A 26,556-nucleotide genomic window follows, 5' to 3' on the forward strand; every position below is an offset into this window, starting at 1 on the left:
TATCCCCACATGGTGGAGGATTTTTAATAAGAAAGGATGCTGTATTTTGTCAAATGCTTTTTCTGCATCTATCGAGAGATCATAAGGTTCTTGTCTTTTCTTTTACAATGTAGTGTATCACATTGATTGATTTGCAGATGTTGAACCACCCTTGCAGCCCAGGAATAAATCCCACTTGGTCGTGGTGAATAATCATTTTAATGTATTGTTGAAACCTATTAGCTAAGTATCTTGGTGAGAATTTTTGCAACCATGTTCATCAGGGATATTGGTCTATAATTCTCCTTTTTAGTAGGGTCTTTGTCTGGCTTTGGGATCAAGGTAATGTTGGCCTCATAGAAAGAATTTGGAAGTTTTCCTTCCATTTCTATTTTTTGAAACAGTTTCAGAAGAATAGGTATTAATTCTTTAAATGTTTGGTAGAATTCCCTTGGGAAGCCATCCAGCCCTGGGCTCTTGTTTATTGGGAGATTTTTGCTTACTGATTCAATTTCTTTGCTGGTTATGGGTCTCTTCAGCTTTTCTAAGAATTTATCCATTTCTTCCAGATTGCCCAATTTGTTGCCAAAAATTGCTCATAATATTCTCTTTTAATTGTTTGTATTTCTTCAGTGTTGTTTGTGATCTCTCTTTTATTCATGAGTTTATTTATCTGGGTCCTTTCTCTTTTTGTTTTGATAAGTCTGGCTAGGGGTTTATCAGTCTTACTAATTCTTTCAAAGAACCAGCTCCTACTTGCATTGATCTGTTCTAATGCTCTTTTTTGATTCTATATCACTGATTTCTGCTCTAATCTTTATTATTTCTCTTCTTCTGGATTTAGGCTTTATTTGCTGTTCTTTTTCCAGCTCCTTTAGGTGTAAGGGTAGGTTGTGTATTTGAGACTTTTCTTGCTTCTTGAGTAAGGCCTGTATTGCTCCATACTTCCCTCTTAGGACCGCCTTTGCTGCATGCCAAAGGTTTTGAACTGTTGTGTTTTCATTTAATTTGCTTCCATGAATTTTTAATTCCTCTTTAATTTCCTGGTTGACCCATTCATTTTTTCGTAGGATGTACTTTAACCTCCATGTATTTGTGGTCCTGCGAAATTTCTTCTTGTGATTGACTTCAAGTTTCATAGCATTGTGTTCTGAAAACATGCATGGTATGATCTCAATCTTTTTGTACTAGTTGATACCTGATTTGTGACCCTGTATGTGATCTATTTGGGAAAATATTCCATGTGCACTCGAAAAGAATGTGTTTTCTGCTGCTTTAGGATGAAATGCTCTGAATATATCTGTTAAGTCCATCTGGTCCAGTGTGTCATTCAAGACCCTTGTTTCCTTGTTGATCTTCTGCTTAGATGATCTGTCCATTGCAGTGAGGGAATGTTAAAGTCCCCTACTATTATTGTATTATCAATTAGTTTGTTTAATTTTGTTATTAATTGGTTTACATATTTGCCTGCTCCCAAATTAGAGGCATAAATATTTACAATTGTTAGATCTTCTTGTTGGATAGACCCCTTTATTATGATACAGTGTCCTTCTTCATCTCTTATTAGAGTCTTTGCTTCAAAATCTAGTTTGTCTGATATAAGGATGGCTACTCCAGCTTTCTTTTGATGTCCATTTGCATGATAAATGGTCCTCCACCCCATCACTTTCTATCTGGTGGTATCTTTGGGTCTAAAATGAGTCTCTTGTAAGAAGCATATCTATGGGTCTTTTTTCTTTTTATCCATTCTGATACCCTATATCTTTTGATTGGAGCATTTAGTCCTTTTACATTCAAAGTAATTATTGAAAGATATGAATTTAGTGCCATTGTATTACCTATTAAGTCACTGTTCCTGTAGATTGTCTTTGTTCCTTTCTGATCTTTGTTACTTTGGGGCTCTCTGCTCAAAGGATACCCTTTAATATTTCTTGCAGGGCTGGTTTACTGTTCACAAATTCCATTAATTTTTGTTTGTCCTGGAAACTCTCTCTCTCCCCTTCTGTTCTGAATGACAGCCTTGCTGGATAAAGTATTCTTGGCTGCATAGTCTTCCCATTTAGCACATTGAATATATCATGCCAGCCCTTTCGGGCCTGCCAGGTCGCTGTGGACAGGTCTGCTGCCAGCCTTATGTGTGTACCTTATAGGTTAAGGACCTCTTGTCCTGAGCTGCTTTCAGGATTTTCTCTTTGTCTCTGAGATTTGCAAGTTTCACTATTATATGTCAAGGTGTTGACATATTTTTGTTGATTGTGAGGGAGGTTCTCTGTGCCTCCTGGACTTGAATGCCTGTATCCTTCCCAAGATTAGGGAAGTTCTCAGCTATAATTTGTTCAAATAAACCTTCTGCCCCCTTTTCCCACTTCTCATCTTCTGGGACTCCTATAATACAGATATTATTTCACTTTATGGAATTGCTGAGTTCCCGAAGTCTACATTTGTGATCTAATAGTTTCTTTCCCTCTTCTTTTCAGCTTCACTATTTTCCATAATTTCATCTTCTATATCACTGATTTGCTCTTCTGCTTCATACATCCTCATTTTTTTGGCCTCCACTTGGGGCTGCATCTTGGTTATAGCATTTTTTAAAATTTCAACCTGACTATATCTTAGTTCTTTTATCTCTACTGTTGGATTCTCTACTGTTCTCTATGTTTTTTTCAAGCCCAGCTAGTATCTTTATAATCTTTGTTTTAGATTCTACTTCAGAAATCTTACTTTTATCTGTATTGATTAAATCCCTGGCTGTGAGTACTACCTCCTGTTCTTTCTTGTGAGGGGAATTTCTCCATCTCATCATTTTATCCAGAAGAGAAAAGAACAAAGAAAACCGGAAAAAAAAAAAAAACAGTAACAACAAACTTTTAGGAAGTGTTTCTGGTATATACCGTGTACACTCTGCTATTGTGTTTTGGCTGCTCTTTCCCACTGTTCCATCCTCTACAGAGTTCCTCCTTGCTTGTAGTGGGGAGTGTTTGACTAGGTGTGCTTTGATTTGTTTGTTAAGATAAGCTTGGGGAAAAAAAGAAAGAAAAATAATCCAAGACAAGATCAGGAAAAGGAACAAAAATGCAAACAAACAAAAAAAACTATAAGCCTCTCATCTGCCACGTTCTCTCCCTCCAACTGTGCAGATTCTTTTCTTAATCCTCAGATCATATTCTGGGTTGTTCAAAATAGCTGGAAGTTGATCTAGCTGTCCTCAAGGGACAAGGCAAGCTCACGGTGCCCCTACTACTCTGCCCCCCTCTTTAAGTATTAAATGATAAATTCCCCTAACATAAGAAAAAGTACTTTTCATGAGTAAGATAATAATTCCTCTGAAATGGTTATATAAGTTTACAAATCAAAAGGGACTTCAAAAATATTGGTTGGAGAATACAAAGCCAAAAAACTATTTACACAATAAGAAAAACACTTAAAAAAATTTTTGCAAGTTCTAGCTCCCTTGCACCATGAATGATTAAAAAATCTGAGAAAGCAAGGACAATAAACAAGGAGCAGTATGTGCAATAGAGAAATACATTTTAAGGGGCCCCTGGGTGACCAGTTAGTTAAATGTCTGACTCTTAGTTTCAGCTCAGGTCATAATCTCAGGGTTTTGAGATCAAGCCCTGCATTGGGCTCCAAGCTCAGTGAGGAATCTGCTAAAGTTTCTCTCTCCCTCCATCCCTCCCCCTGTGTGTGCAGGCATGCACTTTCTCTCTCAAAATTAATTAATCAAATAAATAAAATAAAAATATAAATATAACGAAAGAAAGAAAAGAAAAGAAATACATTTTAGAAGCTAGAACACGGTTCCATTTCTGCTTGACAGAATTCATTCCGGTTGAATACTCAGGGATTTGCAACTCAAGAAAGACAATTTTGTTATGATTTGTTTGTTGACTTTTGGTTTTGGTTTTTGAGTATGTGTGATCAGAGGCATTGAATTTTCCTTGGAACCACAAATCACTGCAAAAGTAATGCACAGGCAAGCACTTTACAGTTCGAAAGTAGTGCCTCCCAGACCAATGACTGATGAGAAAAAAAAAAAAAGAATTCTCACTAACATACCTAATATGCCTAGAATGACTGAAATGATTCTCTCTGTACTATTTCTATAATTTAAAAAAAAAAAATTCCCTTCAATCTTGCTCAAGTGTTAATTAGTTGCTGAGAATTAACCATCCCAACTACTTTCCACAGTAATGAACAGTTTTTGAACAACTGCAAGTTGATTTGCTCTTTAAAAAAACTTGCAAATTAATTAAAAATTCATTAAGAGGGGTGCCTGAGTGGCTCAGTTGTTTAAACATTTGCCTTCAGCTCAGGTCATGATCCCAGAATCCTAGGATCAAGCCTGGAATCAGTCTCCCTATTCAGCGAGGAGTCTGCTTCTCCCACTCTCTCTCTATCTCTGCCCCTCCCCACTGCTCGTGCTCTCTTGCATGTGCTGTCTCTCAAATAAATAATCTTTTTAAAAAGTAAAAATAAAAAAATAAAAATTCATTACAAGTATCATTTCTATATTTTCATAGACAGGACTCTTTTAGTCCAAAGAATTAAAAAAATCTGAACTGATATTCCTTTGAAAAGGATCAGATTTCCCATAAGAATCTCCTTCAAAAAGATGAAAGATGACTCAGGAAGGGCAGAAAGACAGGCAGCTCTGGACATGAGCCTATTCAGCTCTACCTCACTGTCCCACCTAGCCTTTCTGTCTCCCCCTATTTACCGGCTCTGTTTTCACTTAACTACTCAAGTTCTTCATAAGCCTTTGCCCCTGTGTTTCTTATCCTATGTTATATCAGAGACCCCAGGTTTGAGCCATGAGCATCCTTTTTTTTTTTAAGATTTTATTTTATTTGAGAGAGAGCGAGTGAGAGCAGAAGCAGGGTGTGGGGTAAAGGGAGAGGGAGAAGCCAGCTTCCCACTGAGCAGGGAGCCCAATGTGGGGCTCCATCCCAGGACCCTGAGATCATGACCTGAGCCGTGGGTAGGTAAACACTTAACCAACTGAGCCACTCAGGCACCCCAAGCCATGAATGAACATCCTTGAAGGATCATATAAATTTCTACACATACATAGTTTTAAGGGTTCATTTGCCTACTAGACCTAACCACGAGTCCCTCTTACTAAATCTCATGATAAGTATATGCCTTTAGGTTCAATTACCTATAATACCTATAATTACCTATAATATAAATTTTCTGTGTCTCAATTCAAGATTTTGATCAAGAGGCAGCTCTACCCAGCTCTTCTTTTCAAACCACATCCTTAAAATTCAAGATTTTGAGCAATCTCATAGATTACTCCACAGGTCAGGAGTTCATCTCTAGCTCAATAAACTATCCCATAAGTTAGGGTCACAGCACAGCAAGGGCAATGGATAGAGATTTTTCAGAAAGGGGGGTAGTCTAGGCAGTACTGGCATCTAACAGAGATATTACAAAAAGACTTGGAAGTTATATATATTTTTACATAGAAAAGAACATTGCAAATATAAGGTTTTAAAACATAGCAATAAAATGAACACTCACCATCTAACTTAAGAAATGGGATAATACAAATAAAATAGAAAATGCCTCTTGATCTCATTTTTTAGCCTCCTTATGCCAAACTGTGCCTTAATCAATCCATCTTGCCTGGTAAGGCATCAAGTAACAAGACCTAATACTGAATTTAATAAATATTGCATTTTGAAACAGTAGAGAATACAAACATATTGAGATATTTACACCAACTGTAATGTGATATGAAAACATCTCTGATTTATAATGGTGACAAAGTCATAATTACTGCTAATATCACTGTGATTGATTACCTTCATTCATAATTAAATACTTAATTTCAATTAGAGTGAAAAAATACCTTTTTCCAGATGAATTCTGTCTCTAGACCCCAGGTTAAGAACATGTGTTTTAGAAAATGTATGACTAGCAAAATGCCAGCTGAAAAAAAGAATTTAGTCCAGAGATTTGTCTTCTTTGGACATCAGAATGTCCCAGAGTGTTGAAAAGGAAATACATTTTTAATGCCTCTAGGTGGGTCCTTTAGACTCCAATAACAAGGACATCACTCCCTATGTCAAAGGATGCCTCCTCTCCTGGGCCCCCCATACTTCATATAAAAGGGTAAAAGTCCTACTCCAGAAGAATTTTATGGTACCATAGAAGAAATGGTGCCCAGTTTTAATAGGGGAAGCAGCCTGACAAAAGCAAGTAAACACACATAAAGTAATGTTAAAGTCAAAAGGCTAAGAAGTAGTTCAAAAAGTTACTGATGAAAGAGTCAACTGATCTTCTCTATGTGAATTCTTTCTCAGAAATAAATTACAAATAAAAAATTTTAAGTGTTTTGACTTAAAATAGCACAGAAAACTTAAGAAAATATTGATAAATGTAAGTCTATTATATTAACACTACAAATTCTTTCACACTTTACCCATATTTATTTAAATGATGGCAATCATTATACACACAACTTTCATATTTTACTTTTATTACTTATATTTTATATTTCTCACTTGTATTTATTACAAAGAATAATAAATGGAAAACCAAAAAAGAACGGGAATTAAATTTCTATAAACTTAGGGGAAAAAAGCTATTGACTGAACACAGTTACATTTCCTGAAAGAAACTATGCAAAGAATTATAACCCATTCTTTCTTTGTGTCCAAGGCTGTTATCAACCATTAAAAATAGTCTCTGCCAGCGTGCCTGGGTGATCAGTCAGTTAAGCGTCCAAATCTTGATTTCAGCTGAGGTCATGATCTCAGAGTGGTGGGATCAAGCCCTGTGCTGCCTTCTGCCCTTGGGATTCTCTCTTTCTCTCTTCCTCTGCCCCTTCCCACCTCTCCTTCTTTAAAAAATAATAAATATTAAAATTAAAACATATATATATTCTCTGCCATCTAGTCCATCAGTTGTCCTACAAGGAGGCATTTCTTTCAAATTAAGATTTGATTCTAACAATGGTAATAGATACAAATATTTTTTTAAATAATGGAAATAAAAACAATGTTTGAAATGATATTAAAAAATATCCATGACCTCAACTAGGTTGGAGGGAGCCAAATATTTATTTAGTGTCTATTCCAGATCAAACTATTGCAAACTTCTGATCTCATTTCTATGAATTAGGAAATGTAATTTTGGTACTACCATTTTGATGTTAAGTAGAAGAGGTGGGATAATATTTATAAATTATTTTGGGGTCCATTCATCTGACTCTAAAATCACTTAAGATCAGAATGTCTCACCTTAATAACTGTGTAGGCAATGAGGAAAGAAAAACAAGATACAGTCCCTGTACTAAGTCCATTATACAATAGACAGGGAACAGTCATATACACATGATCCTTTCAATGTATGCTCAAGTTGCTATGGGAACACAGAACTCCCATATGGTTCTCCAAAGTTCTCTTTCTCTACATTATGTTGCCATTCACCAGAGAATATGCCTGCTAATGTATGCACTACCATCTACAAAGAATAAAAATCATTATGCTTCAGTCATATGGCTCCTCCAGAAGGAGCTATCCTTCTTAAGATGATACCACTAGTGATACAAAATGGAAAATATATACATTTTCATTTATCCCATGGTCATGAATAAATTTAATCAAACTTATAATAAACTTGGAAATCACAGCAATGTTAGGACAATAACACATTTGCTGACCATTTTCCTGTATAGGAGGCATCACCCAATGGTCTGTCTTCAATCATGGCAGATGTCATTTTCAAAACTGCACATGATTACATACAGACATAATCTTTTTTGACATATCTTCATATAGATTGCTTCCAGGACATATGTCACATACAGAATCCCAAGTAACTTATATTCTAAGTATGATATTTGATATTATTATAAATATATGTATTTCTGTCTTTAATTTAGAAATGTTTTACTTTAGCTTTCTCCCATTACAGTCTTCAGATGTTTGGCCCTTTTCTTGTTCCAGTATACCAAATGGTATTTTAATTGATTTTGTTTGGTATGTGAAATTTTAAAAAAAGAAAAAAGGAACTGGCATTTGTTACAAATTACCTTTTATCTGAGCATGATATCAGTTTCTTTGTTCTAGCATAGCTCTTTCTAATTACTTAGAAAGCACTGTAATAGGAATGAATTTTTATACATTTTTATAAATAGGAATAAGATTTGGTATACCAATGGAAGGGATTGCCTAGCCAATGCATTTTTTTCAATTAACTAAGAACCATATTGTAATTAATATTTCCCTAGTTTTTACCTAATGTTCTTTTTATATTCCAGGATACCACATTATATTTTGCTGCCATCTCTCCTTAGGTTGCTCTTGGCTGTGACATTTTCTCAGACTTTCCTCGTCTTTGATGAACTTGACAGTTTTGAGGAGTACTGGTCAGGGAATTTCTAGAATTTCCCTCAATTGAAATTGTTCTGATCTTTTTCATATGATTAGATTTGGATTGTGGGTTTTACAGAAGACTACAGAAGTAAAATGCCATTTGCACTACATTACAGCAAGGGTACATACTATCAACATGACTTATCACTGTTGATTTTTAACCTTAACCCCTGGCTGAGATAGTTGTTTGTCAGGTTTCTCCTCTCTAAAGTTACTCTTTTTCCTTCTTTTCTCTTGGGAAGAAAGTCATTATCATCAGCTCATATTTAAGCCATGGGAGGTCATGCTACACCTACTTTGATTATCCCAATTATTTGGAATTCTACACAGGAGATTTCCCTATTCTTTCCCTTTTTAAAAATTTACTCATTTGTTAATTTATATCAGGGTGGACTCATGAATGCAGATGCAATTTTTATATCATCATTTCCATAGAAAAGAGTGATTTGAAGTTTTAAAAGTAAGTTATTTTTTAAAAAGATAAACAAAATGATACCAATGAGGAATTCAATTTTTTAAATATTAGAAGAAAATTTTGAGGGAAAAGTAAATCAACTAACTCAGAAGAAAATATTTGTGCCAGAATTTAACATTAATAAAATATAATAAGAAAGTGAAAAGACACAAGATACATGGCCTAAAGTGGAGATTTAAAAATTATCTGGTGGGGGGCGCCTGGGTGGCTCAGTTGGTTAAGCGACTGCCTTCGGCTCAGGTCATGATCCTGGAGTCCCGGGATCGAGTCCCGCATCAGGCTCCCTGCTCGGCAGGGAATCTGCTTCTCCCTCTGACCCTCCTCCCTCTCATGCTGTCTCTCATTCTCTCTCTCTCAAATAAATAAATAAAATCTTTTAAAAAAAAATAATAAAAAAATAAAAAATAAAAATTATCTGGTGGGGCACCTGGGTGGCTAAGTTGATTGACGGTCTGCCTTTGGCTTGGGTTGTGATCCCAGGATCCTGGGATCGAGCCCCACATCGGGCTCCCTGCTCCACGGGGAGCCTGCTTCTCCCTCTGCCTCTCTCTCTCTCTCTCCTCTGTCTCTCATGAATAAATAAAATAAAATCTTTAAAAAAATTATCTGGTAAATATGGAGAACAAACTGGTGATTGCCAGAGGGGAAAAGGGTGGGGAGATAGGTGAAAGAGGTGAAGGAGATTAAGAGTATACTTACCATGACTTCCAGGGAAGATAGCAGAGTAGGAGAATGCTAGCACCACCTCCTCCCCCAGTGACACCTAGAATAACATGCACATCAGAATAAATAAACCAGAAAATGATCTGAAGACTGGCAGGACAGATTCTACACAGCTAAATGTAGAGAAGAGGCCACATTGAAGAGGGCAGTAAGGGTAGAGACCCTGTGGGGACCTGCTATATGCAGAAGATGTTATGTACCTTCAACTGTCCACAGGAGGGAGGGACACCACAGCAGGCATGGAGAGGAGATAGGAGCAAATCCCACACCCAGCACCCCAGGCACAGGGGACTCACACTGGGAAGATGAATCTCCATAATATTTGACTTTGAAAACCAGAGGGGTCTAACTTTGTGAGTTCTTACAATCAGTAGGGCTTAACACCTAGAACTTTTTAAAATCAGCAGCTGGGCTCTGGGAGAGCCAAAGGGTGATAGAAAACCAAGCCTCTGGCCCTAAAGATAAAGCACAACAAACAGCCCTGCTGAGATACAGTATAGAAGCAGCAATTTGAAAAATGCTTGGGGTTACTGGAAGGTAATTTATTTACTAAATTCAGAGCATATGCTGGAGGGGCAAGGATCTTTGGGAAACTTCTCCAAAAATAAAAAGAGCTTGCGGATACCATTTCCCTCCTCCACCCCCTGGCCTAGACACATGGACACCTGTGAGAACCAGCAAGGCATAAACACTCTCCATCTAGCTTGCTAACAGCACCCCTCAACCCACAATCTTCTGTAGACCCACCCCCTCCACCCTGGCCTGACCACAGCAGGGGTTTTCCAAGGCAGTAGCAGGTTCCCTCCAGCAACAGAATGGCATGAACCTTGCTGTCACCATTTACCTGGTCCCTCCGTATTCTTGCAGAAATGCCCCCTACAACATGCCCTTGGCAAGAGATAACCCAAAGTGGTGCCACAAGCCTGGCAGAGTGCAAGTAGCCTTGACAGATACCAGAATGACTCCAAAGTGACTCCTGCCCCAGGGAAAAAAGAAGATAACTGCACAAACCAGTCAGATTGTGGCCCCAGCCCACCAATGAAAGCTTCTCAAAGGACATCACTGAGACAGTGCCCTGCAGTTCAGTGCTACTGCAGCTCTGGCAAATGCCTGATCTGACTAAACTCAAGCCCAAAGCAGCCCCAGACTGACACACTAACAATACAGGGATCAAACCCTGCCCACAGCAGGCAAAGAGAACCAGTGCAGATGACTGGGCTGAAAGCAAACATGGCTCAGCCACAATAGGCACATAGAAGACACCCCTGAGGCACCAGGTTCTGATGACCAGGGGACATGCACTAAAAGGCATTACAGTACCTGTTCTTCATAAGGTCACTACTTTCAAGAACAGGAGACATAGCTGACATCCTCACACACAGAAACAGGCACAGAGTTGGACAAAATGAGTTCACAGAAGAATATGTCCCAAATGAAAGGACAGGGCAAAAATCACACCAAAAAACTAAATAAAATGGAGATAAGCAATATACTCGATAGAGAATTTAAATTAATAGTCATAAAAATACTCACTGGACTTGAAAAGAGAGTGGAGTCTCTCCATAAGACTCTCAACAACATGATACAAAAGACAAAAAGTACCAATCAGAGATAAAGAATTGAATGAAGTTAAAAATACACTAGAAGGAACAAATCATAGACCAGGAAAAAGCAGAAGAACAGATCAGTGACCTGGAAGACAGAGTAATGGAAAGCAGTCAAGTGAATAGGAGAAAGAAAAAAGAATAATAAAAAATGAGAATAGATTAAGGGAACTCAGAGACACCATCAGGTGTAATAATATTCACATTATAGGGACCCCAGAAGAAGAAAAAAGAGAAAAAGGAGCAGAAAATTCATTTGAAGAAATAAGAGCTGAAAACTTCCCAAATCTGGGGAAGGAAACAGAAATCCAGATCCAGGGGGCACAGAGAAACCCCAGCAAAATCAACCAAAAGAGGTCCACACCAAGACATGCAGTAATTAAAATGGCAAAAAGTAGGGATAAAGAGAGAATTTTAAAAGCAAAAAGAGAAAATATAACAGTTACATACAAGAAACCTCACAAGACTATCAGTTGATTTTTCAGCAGAAACTTTGCAGGCCAGAAAAAGTGGCATGATATATTCAAAGTGCAGAAAGAAAAAAAACCTGCAACTAAGAATACCCTATCCAGCAAAGCTATCATTCAAAATAGGAGAGATAAAGAGTTTCCCAGACAAAAGTTAGAAGAATTCATCACCACTAAACCAGCCTTTAAGAAGTGTTAAAGGAGACTGAGTAGAACAGAAAGACCATAAGGTGTAAGAAAAAAAGGAAACACAAAAGCAGCAATATTAAATATTAAATATAACTATAAAAATCTATTAAGCGATTCACAAAAGGATGTAAACTAACATAAATCACAGGGCAGGTAGGGTGAAAAATGGGTTTAAACTTAAGCAACTATCAACTTAATATAGACTGCTATGTGCAGAAGATGTTATATACAAACCTAATGGTAACCACAATTCAAAAACCAGTAATAGGAGGGCCTGGCTGGCTCAGTCAGTGCATACAACTCTTGTGCTCATGGTCATGAGTTCAAGACACACTCTGGGTATAGAACTTACTTTAAAAAAAAAGTAATAGATATGCAAAAAAATAAAGAGAAAGGAATTCAAGTTTATCACTAAAGACATCCAGCAAATTATGAAAGAAGACAGCAATAGAAGAAAGGAATAGAGAAGAGCTAGTAAAACAACCTTAAAACAAGTTAAAAAATGGCAATAAGTGCATAACTATCAATAATTATTTTGAATGTAAAATGGACTAAACACTCCAATCAAAAGACACAGCATGAAGGAATAGATAAAAAGCAAGACCCATGTGCATGTTGTCTACAAGACACTCATTTCAGACCTAAAGACACATACAGATTGAAAGTAAAGAGGTGGAAAAGTATTTACCATATAAATGGAAGTGAAAAGAAATTCAGGGTAGCAATACTTATATTGAACAAAACAGACTTTAAATCAAAGACTGTACAAGAGACAAAGAAGGACACAATATAATAATAAAGGGAATAATCCAACAAGAAGATACAATAATTATAAATATTTATGCATCCAACATGGGAGCACCAAATAAATAAAGTAACTGATAACTAATATAAAGGATGTAATCTATAGTAATACAATAATAGTAGGGGACTTTAATACCCCATTTATATCAACGGATACATTACCCAACCAGAAAATCAACAAGAAAAGAATGGCTTTGAATGACACATTGGATAAGATGGATCTAACAGATACATTCACAACATTCTATCCTAAAACAATGGAATAAACACTCTTTACAAGTGCACATGGAACATTCTCCAGAATAAACCTTTATAGAAGAAGGAGGAGGAGGAGGAGGAGGTTGGGGAGGAGGAGGAGGAAGGGGAGGAGGACAAGTCTCAACAAATTCAGAAAGACTGAATTTTGCATCTCTTCTGACCACAATGCTATGAAACTAGAAATCAACCACAAGAAAAACTCTGGAAGGAGCACAAATACATGGAGGTTGAATATCATGCTATTAAACAATGAATGTGTCAACCAAGAAATCAAAGAAGAAATCAAAAAATACATGGAGACAGATGAAAATGAAAACACAATGGTCCAAAATCTTTGGGATGCAGCAAAAACTATTCTAAGAGGATATTTTGTAGCAATACAGGCTGACCTCAAAAAGCAAAAAAAAATCTCAAATAAACAACCTAACCTTAGACCTAAAGGAGCTAGAAAAACAACAAACAAACCAAACCAGTAGAGGGAAGGAAATAATAAAGATTAGAGTAGAAATAAACAAAATAGAAACTAACAAAAAAAAAACCCTAATAGAACAGATCAATGAAATTAGGAGCTGATTCTTTGGAAAAGATCAACAAAATTATCAACCTTTAAATACTCTTCAAAAAAAAAAAAGAGAGAGAGAGAGATGACTCAAAAAAATCACAAAGGAAAGAGGATAAATAGCAACCAACACCATAGAAATACAAAGGATTATAAGAGAATACTATGAAAAATTATATGCAACAAATTGGACAACTTAGAGGAAATGGATAAATTTCTAGAAATCTATAACCTCCCCTCAAAGCTGGATCAGGAAGTAATAGAAAATTTGAACAGACTGATTACCAGCAATGAAATTGAATCAGTAATCAAAAAACTCCCAACAAACTAAAGTCCAGGACCAGATGGCTTCACAGGTGAATTCCACCAAACATTTAAAGAAGAGTTAATACTTAGTCTTCTCAAACTAATCCAAAAATAGAAAAGGAAGGAAAAATTCCAAATTCATTACATGAGGCCAACATTACCCTGATACCAAAACCAGATAAAGACATTACAAAAAAAAACAAAACAAAAAACACTATAGGTCAATACCTCTGATGAATGTAGATGCAAAAATCCTCAACAAAATATTAGCAAACTGAATCCATTAGTAAATTCAAAAAAATCATTCACCATGATCAAGTGGGAGTTATTCTGGGATGCAAGGGTGGTTCAATATTCACAAATCAATCAACATCACGCATCACATCAATAAGAGAAAGGACAAAAACCATATGATTATCTAAATATAGGGCAGAAAAAGCATTTGACAACGTTCAGCACCCATTCATGATTAAAAACCTCAACAAAACAGGTTGAAAGGGAACATACTTCAACATAATAAAAGCCATTTATGAAAAACCAGCAGATAACATCATACCAATGGTAAAAACTGAGAGCTTTTCCTCTAAGATCAGGAACAAGACAAAGATGTCCACTCTCACCACTTTTATTCAACATAATACTGGAAGTCCTAGCCACAGCAATCAGACAAGAAAAAGAAAGAAAAGGCATCCAAATTGGTAAGGAAGAAGTGAAACTTTCACCATTTGCACATGATACTGTATACAGAAAACCAGGAAGACTCCACCAAAAAACTACTAGAACTGGTAAATTAATTCAGTAAGGTTGCAGGATATAAAATCAATGTACAGAAATCTGTTGCATTTCTATACACCAATAATGAAGCAGCAGAAACAGAAATTAAGAAAACAGTTCCATTTAAAATTGCACCAAAAATAATAAAATACCTATGAATAAACTTAACAAAGGAAGTGGAAGACCTGTAGTCTGAAAACTATAAAACAGTGATAAAAGAAATTGAACATGACACAAACAAATGGAAAGATACTCCATGCTCATGGATTGGAAGAGCCAATATTGTTAAAATGTTCATTGTACACAAAGCAATCTACAGATTTAATGCAATTCCTATCAAAATACCAACAGTATATTTCACAAAAGTAGAGAAAATAATCCTAATATTTATATGGAACGACAAAAGATCCCAAATAGCTCAAGCAATCTTGAAAAAGAGGAACTAAGCTGGACATATCACAATCCCAGATTTCAATAAACATGACAAAACTGTAGTAATTAAACCACTACGTATTGGCATAAAAAAAACCACATAGTCAACAGAACAGCATAGAAAACCCAGAAATAAATCCACAATTATATAGTCAATTAATCTTTGAAAAAGAAGGAATGAATATACAATGGAAAAAAGTCTTTTCAAAAAAAAAAAGTCTTTTCAACAAATGATGTAGGGAAAACTGAATAGCAACATGTAAAAGAATGAAAGTGGGTTACTTTCTTACACCATACACAAAAATAAACTCAAAATAGTTTAAAGATCTGAATGTGAGATCTGAAACCATAAAAATCCTAGAAGAGAGCACAGGTGGTAACTTCTCTGATATTGGCTATAGCAACATTTTTCTAGATATGTCTCCTAAGGCAAGGGAAACAAAAGAAAAATAAGCTCTTGGGACTACATCAAAATAAAAAGCTTCTGAATAGCAAAGGAAACAATCAACAAAAAGACAACCTACTGAATGGGAGAAGATATTTGTAAATGATATATCCAATAAGGGGTTAATATCCAAAATATATAGAGAATATATACAACTCAACACCAAAAAAAAAAAACAAAAACAAAAACAAAAAAAAACAAAAAGCAAAAAACCCCAAATAATCCAATTAAAAATGGACAGAAGACATGAACAGACATTTCTCCAAAGAAGACATAGAGATGGCCAATAGACACATGAAAAGATGCTTAACACTTCTCATCATCAGGAAAATGCAAATCAAAAATCCAATAAGACATCACCTCATACCTTTCAGAATGGCTAAAATCAACAACACAAGAAAAAACAAGTGTTGGCGAGGATATGGAGATAAAGAAACTCCCATGCACTGTTGATGGGAATGCACACTGGTACAGTCACTATGGAAAACAGTATGGAGGTTCCTCAAAAAATTAAAAATAGAACTTCCCTATAATCCAGTAATTATACTACTGGCTATTTACCCAAAGAATACAAAAACACTAATTCAAAAGGATATATGCACCCTTTTGTTTATTGCAGCATTATTTACAATAGCCAAATTATGGAAGCAACCCAAGTGTCCATCAATAGATGAATGGATAAATATGTGGTGTATATATACACAATAGAATATCATTCAGTAATAAAAAGGAATGAAATCTTGCCATTTGCAACAACATGGATGGAGCTAGAGTATAATGCTAAATGAAATAAGTCAGTCAGAGAAAGACAAATACCATATGATTTCACTCATATGTGGAATTTAGGAAACAAAGAAAGGAGAAAAAGAGAAACAAAAACAGACTGAAATATAGAGAACAAACTGATGGTTACTAGAGGGAAGGTGGGTGGGCAGATGGGTGAAATAGGAGAAGGGCTTTAAGAGTACTCCTATTGTGATGAGCGTCAAGTAATGTGTAGAATTGTTGAATCACTATATTGTACTCCTGAAAGTAATATAACACTGTATGTTAAAAAAGAGTACACTTACTGTGATGAACACTAAGTAATATATAGAATTGTTGAATCATTATATTGTTGACCTGAAGCAAATACAACACTGTATGTTAATTAAACTTAAGTTTTAAAAAAAGGAAAAAAAGGAAAAGAAAGGGAATACCTATAAATTTTAAAAAATTATCAATAAGAAAAACACATAATTCAAGGGTCAGAATGGAGGTTTGAACCTGCTTTTTGGCCATTTACTGATTAAGTTAATTTACTAATTACTAATCATAACAATTATTTGGACAGAGTGCAATAGCCCAAATTCCATTTCATCACTCAAATACAACAAAATTTCACTGAATCAGAAAAGAATACATCAAACAATACATATATGGAAAAAATCTTAGAAAACTCTAAAATATCGTGGTATTGGGGCACCTGGGTGTCTCAGTCATTAAGCGTCTGCCTTCAGCTCAGGTCATGATCCCAGGGTCCTGGGATTGAGCCCAGCACTGGGCTCCCTGCTCCACGGGAAGCCTGCTTCTCCCTCTCCCACTCCCCCTGCTTGTGTTCCCTCTCTCCCTGTGTCTCTCTCTGTCAAATAAACTTAAAATTTATTTTAATCATAATTTAGTCATAATTTTTTAAATTAAGAGACCTGTGAATGGCTAAAATGTGCCTGAAACTTAAAATTTATACTTTACTGTACTATACCTGAGAGTAATAGGTTGCTTGCTTCTATTTTAACTAATTTAAATCAAGTATTACTAAAACACTGTCTACTACCACAACCACTTAAGGAGAAATATGATAGGGTAACCCTCAAAAGCAATTTTGAGGCTCTGTGAACACCAGATACTTACTATACATTCCTACAGCACTTTTTGCCTTCAAAGCATTTGTTCACCAACACCACAGTGTGAAATGACACCTCCTCCAGACCCTCAAATTTTCCATCATCCTTAGTCCGTGAAAATGCTAATTAGGATTTTATACCCAAATGTCTGCAAGTTATCCTACCTGAAAGTTGATTTTTTTTTCTTACTCAAGACCTTGAGGACACCACCCTTTGGCTCTCTTCTCACAAAGCTTAAACCAAAAACTGTCCTAACTATCCTTTTCTATGTCCATTCTGTTAGGCATCATCTTAGCTTTGTCTCTCCAAAACTCTGACTCTCCAAAACTTGTTACTCAAAGGCCAAGGGGAGAAAAAAAGAAATGTGGAAGACAATTCCTTCCTTCCTGAAATGCCCTAAGTCTCACATTTGATGTTTCTTTCCTCTTGGTCCTCACTTTTGACCCTTTTGGAATCCAAGAAGAAGAGAATTTTCTGAAATGGGAGGAAACTTTAGGTTCTCAACCACACTAACAGAATTACAGTCGGGTGAAAAAGAAATAAACAGCTAAATCTGCTATTGTCACAATGCATTATTTAATTAATCATTCCTTTATTCTTTTTAATTAAAAAAACTCAATCCCCAAGTAAAATTACTTATTTCTGAGCTATTGAGAATTAACTATCTTTGAATAATATCAAAACAATATCAGAGAAAGAGAATTGGAAGCCTTGATCTTTCCACAGAGTATATGATCTAGAATATCACAACACTCCTGACCCTGGTATCCATTGTTTATATAGATTTTGTAGATTCAGAAATTTGGTTAAAGAAGACCAACTCATGACTGATTCTCAGAGAAAACCCAGTTATTTAATATATTGTTGCTGTAATGGTAGTGGTTGTAAAATATGTCTAAGATATATCCAATGCTCACCTTAGCTATGAAAAAAATCACTCAAAAAAAGACCCACAAAATGTCTAGCCTTCACCAATGTAACTTCGGAGTGTGTCTTCCAGATAAAATGATTGCAAATTAAATTTAATATCTTATAGAACAGGGTTATTAAAGTTGTGTAATATCTACCTTGAGAGCTTGTTTGGAGGTTCTAGCAGGGGAGCGCAGCTACTTGTATACTCTTGACCGAAGAACGGTCCTCCTCTATCGGGGAAGGTCGTCCTCTTCGACCAAGCGTGCAGCTTCGGGAGGGACGCACATGGAGCAGTGAGAGAGGAAGGGGACACCCGCCTAACCAGCCAGATCAGCCAAATCAACCCTGGCGATCAATGGGGTGACAGATGTCGCAGCCAGATCGCCCTCACATCCAAAGTTGTGTAATATCTACCAAAATTGATTTTTTGGTTTGAAGTTTATCTATGGTACTCCCAGAAATAGTTAGAATTAAAACTGTTTTTACTTTATGAGGATAAAATGAAATGATTTGTACATAGGAGAATGCTAGTTTTTCTACTCCTTAAATCAACAAATATTTTATATTTAACAAGAAAAAATAATCAATAATTTAAAAACAAGATTATTTCAATGTAGGTTTGAATTCTAAGTAATTTTTGGATGAGACACTTTCCTATGGGAATGTGCATGCAATATAGGTCTAGTGAGAATTAAGACATTTATAGTAATTTATGCAATTATGAATATATAATAATTTCTGTACTTTGAAGAAACAATACAGAATTCTATGATGTGGCGATAACAGAGAAGGAAGGAATTATATTTACAACTTATTCAAACACGGCATCATAATTATAAATTAAAAAGAAAGTCTAGAGGCACCTCGGTGGCTCAGTCAGTTAAGTGTCTGACCCTTGATTTCTGCTCAGGTCATGATCTCAGGGTCATGGAATCCAGCCCCACCTCGGGCTCAGTGATCAGCATGGAGTCTGCTTATCCCTCTCCTCTGCTTCTCTCCCTCCTCTCCACCACTCATGCTCTCTCCATCTCTAAAATAAATAAATAAAATCTTTAAAAACAAATAAATAAAAAGAAAGGCTTGACCATGTCCCTATTATAACCCATTAGGAATTATCTGATTTGTCAAAATACCACCGTTATTGACCTTCACTCTAGCATTAAAAATAGCACAGGCTCATCTAAGCATTATTAATACTTAATAAAAAGGAGGTCTGCACTATGTTCAACACTGCATCCTATAAACATACTCAAGGCAAAGAAAAGACCTTTATTTTATTGGTGATTGGTAATTATTTTTTCTTTTTGTTTGCTTGTTTGGTAAATTAGATCTTAAAACATGGCACATCGTCACGCATTCAAATATATTTTCCAGTAAGTATACATTTAATGTAAAATTATTTCAATTATTTTTAGTTTCCTTAAATTCTGCCTTTTTCTTTGAAGAACATGCAAGTCCCTCTTAGTATTAATCTGTTTAAAGGACTATCCTCCCACATATTTACTAATAAAATCATCTGTAAGCTTCCTCCATCTTCTCTCAACTAAAGCTGCATCTATACTAACAAAATTGCTTAAATGAGTTGGCCAGTTGGAATACTTTGATGTGTGTCTTTTGTAACCCAGCCAATCAGTTTATCATTTATAGGTAGATGTTTAAGTAGAAATATGAAGCCTGTGCCTACACATATAAAAAGAAAAAGAGAATGGAGGCAACATGATTTTTATCCCAATAATGCAGGTAAAGTTATAAGGGAAATCCTGAGTTATTCAAGTAGAAATCTCTTTTTATTTTATTTGTAAGAGACACCTAAAATTACGTTAGCATATCTTTAAGAAAGTTCCATGAGTATGGAAGATATGGAAGTAATGATTCCTATAGGGAGCTATTTTCCTTGACCAGGCCTTTAAATCTAAAACATGATGAGTTCACAGATTTTAAGACTATATATACAACCATCAAAGAAACAATATAATATGATGCCTTTCTAATACCTGCAATTTGAAACACAAAACATAGAAAAAAATCTATTTTTAAAGTACTTCTTATTGAAAATAGCAAATCAACTTTCTCCAGTTAAAACCTTGAACTTGAGATCAAACCAAATGGTTTGGGAAATAAAATATGCTTTAATGTTCTATTGGTTTTAAGTCAAAGCAAAAGGCATATATCAGGAACAAGAAAAAAACTCTGCACATTTAGGATTAAATGAACATTTTCAAATTTTGCACTGAATTAAAACAGATATAATATATTCAAAGGACTTTAGATTTAAATTCATGATATCAGTTTGAGCCCAGCTTTACTTCTCTGCATATCTTTTCTTTCTTCCCTGTGAATGAGTTGGTTAGAAGAAAGCTGCATCCATTCTGATTAGCCAGCAGATAAGTAATATGAAAACTGATTTAAAGTCTCTATCACTAGAGATGTCAAAACAGATGTTACTTTCCTACAGGATGACAGCACTGGGTCTGAGATGTCAAACATAATTAAAAATTTTATTTTCAAATGTACTCCACAGTTTATACATACTGAAAGTATGTCTTACCTTTTGAACTTATAGAGTGCTGTGCTCTGCAAAATGGGAGAGGCTTTATTTTAGTTTAGACTCCATTTGGGAATGAAATCATTTCATCAATCGGTAGCCAGAGGTTTCCTTCAGGATTTGGCATGAAAAGACTGGCATTTTATTAAAATGTGCTGACAACTGAAAGAGCAATTCTAGCAGGACTGATTTCTCTCACCTTCCTATCTATGACTATCAAGGTTTTCTCCCAGTAGATTATCCAAATTAGAGAATAAATTAAGGTGTCTTTCTTTTTATGATATCACTCATTTCATTTTTTGAAAGAGGGTCAGAAGTTTCATGTTACTTAGTCATATTTATTTATTATTTACTAAGTTTCTCCCAAAGTCCTTCCCTTAGCAACAGAAGTAATAAACTGCCGGGGGAGGGGGTATGCAGATGGGAAACAGTCACTTTGTCTTTTTATGATATGCACTCAAAACAGATTGAAAGTTCAGAACTCACCATGTACTTCAGAGAATATCACCAGATTTGTGCCCTTATAGGGAAAATACAGAATTCGAAAAGCATGGCTACTCCAAAGAAGGTCCTCTGCCTCCACATCCCTAATGTGTTTTCTGAGGAACCCTGACCCACCCACAACCACAGCCAAACACTCTACATTCACCCTTGAAGTGTAATTGGTTATTCACGTGTGTACCTCCTCTACTACAGAATAAGTTTCCTGAGGGCAAGGAAAGTGTCATATTCATGTGCTTATCAACTACAGAGGATTCAAGATGCCTTGCACATAGGTGACTTTCAGTGTGTTTTGAATCAATTTAGTTGGAGGTTAGAAACCCATACATAGAACATCTGCCTTCTAAGGACCAGGCAGTGCAGGGTAGTAGTTCAGAGCAGCAGACTGGGCACTCAGCTGCTTGATTTTGAATCTCAACCCCACGACTTACTAGCTATGTGAGTTTGGTGAAGTTCTACCTCATCACTAAGCCTCTGTTTCTCCATATGTAGTATGGTTATTGTGAGGAATAGATGAGATGATATGTACATCATCAGAACAGTGCCTGGCACACGGATAAGCACTCAATAAATACAAGCTACCACTATCACCTTCCCTTAACGTGTCAATGATGTGATAACCTAATCAAAGACTCATCACGGCAATGTTAGTGATTAGGAGTTAGTTACTCCTGTGCCACCTAGGTATATGCATAAATGTTTGTTAACTTCAAAAGAACTCCAGGTAGTGGAATTTCAGGCAGCAATTACTGTGAGCTTAGGATTTTGGAATTACCTGTTGGAAATTTGAGTGATGCCGCAACCTTCATCATTCTGGATTACAGAGGTTTGCTAGTGTTTGCAAGGGTTTCAGGGAAATTTTCTTCTCAAGGTTTCTTGAGAATTTCCTTCTCAAAAACTGACCCCAGAAATGTTCATTTCATAATAGCTCCTACAGAACCTTTGCTCATTCTCTAGACATGCACACTGGTGCTTCCTCTAAAACTAATTATTCCCAGAGGATTTAGGGTGTTTCTTAGTAGTAAACTAGATTCCAACTAGTCTTTTTCTTGATTTTAAACAAATTAGCCTTTTGGAGTCCACTGTTAAATATGTCTGCTGCTGGTTTTTGATGCTCCTTAGTTCATTAAGGGAGTTTCCTTCTATTCTTAGGTTACTAAGAGCATTTATTACAAGTAGACACTGAATCTTATCAAGTGCTTTTTGGGAACAGCTATCAAATTAATCATGCTTTCACCTCTTATTAGAGTAAATTGCAGTAGTAGACTTCCTAATGGCAAGTCACACGTGCATTCATGGCATGAAGGGATCTTGGTAATGGTGTATATTCCAATAAGCTACTGCATTCTATTTCATAATACCTTAAGATTTGTTTTACATTGATATTCCCAAGTGAAACTGGAATTGGGCATAGTTTTCTTTTTTGGATTATCATAGTCAAATATAAGTACCAATATTATGATGATTTTTAAAAACAGGTCAGAAGGTTTCCTCATTCTCCAAAACTTGCAAAAGACTTATTTTCAGGGCTATCTTTTCTCTGAAGATTTAAAATAAATAAGTCACCCATAAAATCATCTCAGTCCATTATTTCTGAGGTACAGTTTTAGACAATGTTCCCAATTGTCTATGCTTATTGATGTATTTGTCAATTCTGTTTTTTCTTGAACAAACTTGGTATCTTTATTTTTCCATTTCTTTGTATATTTTTCATTAACATTTTCAAAGTTGTTATTATTATACAATTGAAAAATTTATTTTATAAATCTTATCATTTCTTATCTATAGCTATTTTTCCTTACTCATTTTCTACATATGTATATTTGAGTTTCCTTTTAAACTCTAATGTTGATTAGTCTAGTGAATTGATCATTTATCACATTCCATATTTTACCAGATCTGTGCCTAGTTTATTAATATTAATTTTTTATCAAACTTACCTTTTTCTACCTAATAAATAAAATCTGCATCTTTTTACTTAATATTTTCTCCTCCTTTCTTTTTACTTAATATTTTCTCCTACTTTCCTTAGTTTTAATCCATTGATTTCTGCACTCATCTTTGACTCTTCCCTACTGCTTTCCTTAGATTTATTTTGTTCTTTAACTTCTGAAATTGGATGCTTAATTCATTGTTTTCACTCCTTTTTTATATATTGAAGATGTCAAAAGCTATAAATATTCCCTGAGTGCAGCTTTGTAGAAATCTCATATGTTATGATAAACAGTGCTCTCATTCTCATTGATTTCTAGATAGTCATAATTTATATTTAGTTTTTTTTATTCATTTAAGAATTGTTTGGGAGAAGTTTTAAAATTTTTATATCTATTTCTTTTCTAAATGTTTGAAATGTTTATTTTTCTAAATATTACTTACCCTTTTAAGTATTTAAAAATAATCTTCATTGTTTATTCCTTTTTTTGTCATGGACCTTTAATTTTTATTCCATTGTGATCAGAAGACATTGTTGTATGCTTTCCAATCTAAAATATTTATTAAGGTTTTCTTTTTCTTAAAAATTTTATTTACTTATTTGAGAGAGAGAGCGTGCACACGCTCATTAGTAAGCAGAGGGAGGAGCAGAGGGGGAGGAAAGGGAGAAAATCTCCAGCAGACTCTGCACTGGGCATGGAGCCTGATGCAGGGCTCAATCCCACAACCCTGAGGTCATGACCTAAGCTGAAACCAAGAGTCAGATGCTGAACTGACTGAGCCACCCAGGCACCCCTATTAAGGTTTTCTTTATAGCCTAATATATGCTCATTTTTGTAAATGTTTCATAGCCTGTAAAACTAGTTGGTTTCTGTTTAAAGGGCACTAAATATGGTATATTTTATTAATTAATATATTTATAATAATTGTTCAAATCATTTTGTCTACTTTTTAAATCTTGTTCTGTGAAGCCCAAGTTACTGATGTAATATAGTTCTCTATGAACAAGAATTCAAATGTTGTCATTATTTAAACAAATGCTTTATAAGATAAAGACAAAAACATTAATTATATGCTAACAAAAATGGTGAGAAAAAGGAAAACAAAAATAGACATTTGCTAATTCCTCATTTTTTATAAGAGGGTGGTCAATAAATGCCATTTCATTTCTCAAGCTGTAAAATAAGCATATTTAAATTAATGGAGATAATTACTAGTAGACCTAAAAATATGCCTCAGTATATATTTTCAACTTACTGAGATGTGATGGAAGAGTTCAGAGGGGGCACAAAGGAAACAGATATTACATATCAACAGAAAGGAAACAGAACACAGCAAAAAAAAAAAATAGGATCATACATAAATAAACACTGATACAAGAGAATTAAGTCAAAACATCTATCATAGAAATGAAGGTAAGAAAGATAAAAACCACTTTTTAAAAAAAATTGACTCCTGAATTGAAAGAGGTAAAAGAAACAAGTTCCAACCATATACTGATACAAGATGATATAGAACAAATGTAATTCATAGCTTGAATATACAAGAGTAGGAAAGGAAAAATCAGAAGTACACAAACAAAAAGAGAACAAGTACAGCAATACCAATGTTGGGCAAAATAAACATACAGAACATTAAACAAAACAGAGTTATTCTTTTTTTTTGATGGTTTCCTTGTTCAGATAAGTTTCTTAGAACACATGGGTGATATATTTTAGGATTCCTTGCATATTTTAGATTACCTTCACACATGAATGAGAACATGGCTGCTATGAAATATTGGGGTCATATCAGCTTACTTATAGGACTCTTTATGTATTGCTTGATTGACTACTGATATTTAATGTCCCCAAGAGAATATTGAAGCCAGTTTATTTTTTTTCTAACACTTTTAACTAACATGTATCTTCTGTTTGAATACTGCATCTTTATAGCATAATCTTGTTGCTGAATTATATTATATGCCTGGCATACATTACTGCCATTAATTCTAAGAACAACTCTATGATAATGAGGTTTACTTCAACCCATTCAAAGTGATCAGCTCTAGTCTTAGTGATAGGAAGGCAGTATATACCTATACAGCACTTTCTTAGACAAATCCCAAGAAATTTGCTAAAACTCTGCTGCTGATATAAAGATCTTCTTGATACTGCATTTTATCAGAGTTCATAATATCAAGCTTATCTCAATATATCAAGGTAAGACTTAGGACATACCATCCCAAAAACAAGTTCTTATCTACCAGTTAATTCTTCCTCAAGATTCTCCTCACCCTTTTAAATATCATGATGTATCCAAACATACAGAAAATTACAGTATAACATAACAAATACCCATGTAACCACAATCCAGGGCTAACAATATGCTAAAACATCGTGCTATCTCTGCTTTAGATCTTTTTTTAATTATCATTAAGAAACTAATCATTTCATACACCTCCCTAGTCTAATTCTGCTCCCTTTTTATTCAGAGACAACCACCATGCAGCTCATCTGGGCTTCTACACTTTATTACATATGTTTATATGCATATTAAGTTTGCATTGTCAGATTTTTATTAATATATATAGTCTCATGCTGCACTTTGTATATACAACATTTTGTTTTGGAAATCTATCACTTTTTAAACATTTTAACACAATAGAAAAACTAATCTCTGAGTACCTGAAAAGAATGTGGGTTCTCTATTTTTATGGTCATGAACTATATGCATCAGGTCTCACACATATATCTATTAGATCAAACTTGTTAATTGAATTGTTCAAACCTGCATCTGTGAAAACATTTTGTCTGTGTGATTTATTGGTTACTAAAAAAGGCATATGCAAATCTCCTGCCATAACTATGGATTAGTCAAATTCTCTTTATAACTCTGTCCAATTTTGCTTTAAATATTATTTCTACAAAATTTTTTTCTTCTGATGAGAATTTTTAAGACATACCCTTAATACATAGCAACTTTCAAATATAGAATACAGTATTGTTAATTATAGTCACCACACTGTATATTACATCCCCAGGACTTATTTATCTGATGACTAGAAGTTTGTACCTTTTGTCTACCTTCACCCTTTAAATATTTAATATTTAAACAGGCTTTAAATATTGTAAGGTCATGATACATAAAACTTAATTTTATTGCTTCTTGGTGGAATATTCCTTTTTTTCTCAATGTTGCATCTCTTTTCATCCCTAGTAACGTTTTGCATGTTAAATATTTTTCGTTTATTAATCAACAAGCATTTATTTGACTGGTATTTTCTAGCACATTTTTTCCAAAAATGTATTTTACCTGAGTCATGATATAATATTTTGTGTCTAGTTATAAATGAACTATATCTACATAGTGTTTTTTTGACCAATTTGAGTCTTTTTTACA

At 34.9% G+C, this 26,556-nt stretch overlaps 1 long non-coding RNA gene across 2 annotated transcripts in view; it reads right to left on the reverse strand.

The window, feature by feature from the left end:
• Positions 1-26,556, reverse strand: part of LOC115939660 (uncharacterized) — a 204,714-nt gene that overhangs the window by 68,076 nt on the left and 110,082 nt on the right. Inside the window, exon 4 of one of the 2 annotated variants that reach the window (XR_014139190.1) lies at positions 9,334-9,604. The exons of the other annotated variant lie outside the window; for it this stretch is intronic. This is a non-coding gene — a long non-coding RNA (uncharacterized LOC115939660). Of the gene's footprint in view, positions 1-9,333; positions 9,605-26,556 lie in introns of those variants that run through there. 2 annotated transcript variants of the gene reach the window in all.

The sequence above is a fragment of the Leptonychotes weddellii genome, chromosome 12, assembly GCF_054177405.1.
Source record: "Leptonychotes weddellii isolate Sample4059 chromosome 12, ASM5417740v2, whole genome shotgun sequence".
In the NCBI taxonomy this organism is placed as follows: Eukaryota; Metazoa; Chordata; class Mammalia; order Carnivora; family Phocidae; genus Leptonychotes; species Leptonychotes weddellii.